Here is a 4660-nt window from a genome sequence, read left to right as displayed (position 1 = left end):
CTCTAATCTGGCCTTCCTGTTTTTGAGGCTCACCAATGGTTTACATCTTGTGGTGAACCCTCTGTATTCACTCTGGTGAAGTCTTCTCTTGATTGTTGACTTTGACACACATACACCTACCTGCTGGAGAGTGTTCTTGATCTGGCCAACTGTTGTGAAGGGTGTTTTCTTCACCAGGGAAAGAATTCTTTGGTCATCCACCACAGTTGTTTTCTGTGGTCTTCCGGGTCTTTTGGTGTTGCTGAGCTCACCGGTGCGTTCCTTCTTTTTAAGAATGTTCCAAACAGTTATTTTGGCCACGCCTAATGTTTTTGCTATCTCTCTGATGGGTTTGTTTTGTTTTTTCAGCCTAATGATGGCTTGCTTCACTGATAGTGACAGCTCTTTGGATCTCATCTTGACAGTTGACAGCAACAGATTCCAAATGCAAATAGCACACTTGAAATGAACTCTGGACCTTTTATCTGCTCATTGCAATTGGGATAATGAGGGAATAACACACACCTGGCCATGGAACAGCTGAGAAGACAATTGTCCCATTACTTTTGGTCCCTTAACAAGTGGGAGGCACATATGCAAACTGTTGTAATTCCTACACCGTTCACCTGATTTGGATGTAAATACCCTCAAATTAAAGCTGACAGTCTGCAGTTAAAGCACATCTTGTTCGTTTCATTTGAAATCCATTGTGGTGGTGTATAGAGCCAAAAATGTTAGAATTGTGTCGATGTCCCAATATTTATGGACCTGACTGTATAAGGAGTTTTTTGAGAAAGTAAAAATGCAAGAGGTAGGTTTAGATGTAGGACTGATGGGTTGATGTAGGGCGATAGAAAAGTTTAAAAGCCATTACGCCTATGGAATGTCCCCACAATTCACAAAACCCAAGTGTGAGTGTGTGTGTATGTATTATACACATGCACATAAATACACAACGTGGTATCACCATTTTTGCGTCAGACTTGGATTTCATCCAGTCGGAGTATATCAGAGCTTAATATTTTGAGCCAATTTTAAAACACATTTTGCTTTTCATTTGCTTTCATTGCTTAGCAGTGTGAATTAAGTGTGTGATCCTCGGTAAGTTAGTTGTTTAGTAATTTAATTTAACCATTTACAAAGTCAGCAAGTGTATGATCAGATGACCGGGGAGGTATAATATATACTATAGTGTATTACATAGATTGCAAGCTAGTAGTTGAATTCCATGGTCAAGGACCTCCCCAGAGGCCATCTGACTGACATCTTTGTTTTGTTCAGTGTCATGTTTAGGTGCATCAAAATGTAAATTCAATGTCCCTACAATAACAGACTGGCGTGCAAGCAATAAATCATACGTTCGATAACATTGTTATCAGCCGTCAAGGGTCTATTTACTTAATATAATTTGGAAAATCAAGCCGTTATTTGATTCCAATAAGAAATCATTGCCTAGTTGTATACAGACTGGCTTTCGTCCATTAGGGATATATATATATATATATATATATATACATATATATATATATATATATATCCCTAATGGACGATATATATATATATATATATACACCTCGAGCACTGCATGGCACCTGGACAAGCTTCAGAAAATGATGCCATCTGTTATCATCAGACATGGCAAGGGTAAGCAGACTGTCGTGACTTGTGGGCAATGTTTTAGCAAGTCCATTTCAGGCCCCACTACCACACAGACAGCTATCAGATCACCTACATCTCAGGCGTGGGTTTGAGCTGCTGCTTCAAGCTTAGGCTGGTCCTTCTTTTCTTCTGAATGAATATCAGAGGCTGTCTGTGTTAGCTATTAAGAAGCGTTTGCTGCTCAGTGGAGACCGGCCTCCCTGTGCTACCTCAATATAATTACAGCTGTCTTCTCTTATTGATCTGAACAGGCTCTTTGTGAAAAGACTGTACCCAGCTCCACAGCCCTTCATGCACTCGCGCCAGCCGTTTAAAGATCCAATCTTAATGACATCAGCAATCAGACAGTCATCACACAATCCCAAGCTATTGTTCCGGCCCATTAATTAAATATGTGTGCATTTGGATTCCAGTCAGCATCCATAAAAATGGCGGTCTCGGTACAGGATAATTTTTTCAATAAGGTGTGCATTTAGCATTTATTCCTCTTCGAATGTCAGCTGTTTGACATTCAGAGCAAACGTTATCCAGCATCCTATAGGCTGTCATTACACAGCACTGGAAAATCATGCCAGAGAAGCTCAGCTGCATGAATGTACTGTGGCACTCCTGCTTCCATACATCAGCATTATCAGACAGACTTCATCCATCCACACTTGCTTGCTCTCCCCTTCAGAGCTCTGACGGACACACACAAAACCATTATGGCACGTATATGTATAAACCTCTAGTTCGAGATCTTGTCGGTCATAACAAAAAGACGAGACATCATTGCAACAAGCCGAGTGGAAACATAAAAGGCTGTTGCATGCGGTCCTCTGTGGCATGTGATGCTCTGCTGAAAATAACATCACTTGGATCGTATTGTTATTCACCATTCAGAAAAAACGGAAAGGTTAAATGGGTTAAAGGCATTGAATAATTTGCTGTAGGCAAACATGAAAGCGCAGTTGTCATTTCAGTGACTATTACAGGTTAACCTGCAGCCTATAGATTCACAACAGCGTTTTACAGAATAAATGCTGCATTTCTATCAAATACGGCAACGTTCTGTAGACGCTGTGACATGAATGACAGCCTGTAGTTGCTCAGCAACACACCATAATTTCTCAGGTTTTGTGCATGAGCTTCTAGTGAGACAGCTACCCATTGTGACAGACCATGGAAGAGATTCTTATACAGTTGTCAAGCAGAAACTGGGCCACTGGCCTCTGCATGCTTCCTAGACAGGCGAGTTAAAATACCCCCAGTCATTGTAAAGCACAGGATGACACATTAGGGCTTGTTCAGCCATCCATGCATGCCCTGCCATGAGAATATTTACACAACTGAGTTAAACAGCTCCACTGTGAACCAAAGAAGCAGCACATTTGATACAAATCAAACGGCCAATCATTGAGCTGTAACGGTATCATAGGATTAATGACTCCATATTCAGAACATGAGAAGTATTTAAAGGGATGGTTCAAATATAAATCTGCCATAACATACTTGTATACACTTACTGTTCAAATGTTTGGAGTTGGTAAGATTATTGACCAATCATTTCTCACCAATCTGCTCATTTATTTGATTTTAGTACATTTAGTAAAACAGTAATATTATATTACAATTTAATATAAAACAGTGTTTATATGTAATATATTCAAAACAAAATATTCCTGATGTCAATTTTATTATAATATAAAAATGTATTCTAATTTGATGTATTTTTTTAAGATGTAATTTATATCTGTAATGACAAAGCTGAATTTTCAGCAGCCATTATTCAGTCTTCTGTGACATTCTAATATGCTGATTTGCTGCACAAGATCAATTTTTTATTATTATCAATGTCAAAAATGATTGTACTGTTTAATATTTTGTGGAAAGTATGATGCATTTTATTTCAGGATTTATTTGAAATAAATATCTTTTTTTTAACATTATAAATGTCTCAACAGTCACCTTTGATTCATTTAATGCATCTTTGCTAAATAAAAGTAAACATTTCTTAAATAAAAATAAATAAGTAAAAATAATTAAATACAAAATCTGTAATACTTTATATTATGGAACAACAGTTGCTTATTAGCATGCAATATTAACATATTGTAACATATTGACTGTTCATTAATACTAAAGCACATATTAATGCATTATCCTGACCATATTCTTTAGGTCCCTTAACCCTATAACCAAACATAACTACTTTAATAACTGCCTTACTTACTATCAATATGCAGCAATTAGGAGGTTATAGGGAAAACTCTTGGTTAATTGTGAATGTAAAATTTTTTGACCCCAAATGTTTGAATGCTATAGTGTATGTATAAAAGCTATGAATTACTGTTATAAAGATCTTACTGGCTTTATTTGCTGTTGAATGCATAAACCTATGATTTAACCACCAAGTCAGTAATATAATCTATGCATTTATATGCATATGACCACTGAGTGCATCCACCCCCTAAACATATCTGATGCCTTCTGTCCCTGATTCCTCTGTCCAAATAGTTCCTGCACAAACTATGAACTAAAAGTAAATGCAGCATAGAAAATATTTAAAACTAAATGACCCTTGGACATTTTGCTTTTTGCCTTTTAAATGAGATTAAATGAAACTTTATTATGCAGTACGATTACTGAAATACTACTAGCTTTTAAACAGAAGCGCATATACCCTGTATATAGGGTGCAATTGCAAATGGTGTGAGAGTAGAAGGTAAGAGAACAGCAGAGGACTAGGGATATAAATAGAGAAGGTGAAGTGTACAGTGATAATGGGGTATAAATGGCAGATGACCATTACAGTGAAAATGACTCTGTGCTACTGCCAGTTCAAGAAAAGAGCAGAAAATAGTAAAAGTCAGGATTTATTTAGTAAAAATAATAAGCTAAACATTCTTCATTACAATTATCACCCACAAATACGAAGAATATCCTTGTGATTCCAGTAAAATGAAAGTAGCCTAAATGAGAACCAGGGCTTTCAAGCTTCAGAATTACACAAAAGCACCATGAAAGTATCATAAAAGAGGCC

The sequence above is a fragment of the Barbus barbus genome (assembly GCF_936440315.1).
Source record: "Barbus barbus genome assembly, chromosome: 26".
NCBI lineage: Eukaryota > Metazoa > Chordata > Actinopteri > Cypriniformes > Cyprinidae > Barbus > Barbus barbus.
This window is presented reverse-complemented; position numbering follows the sequence as displayed.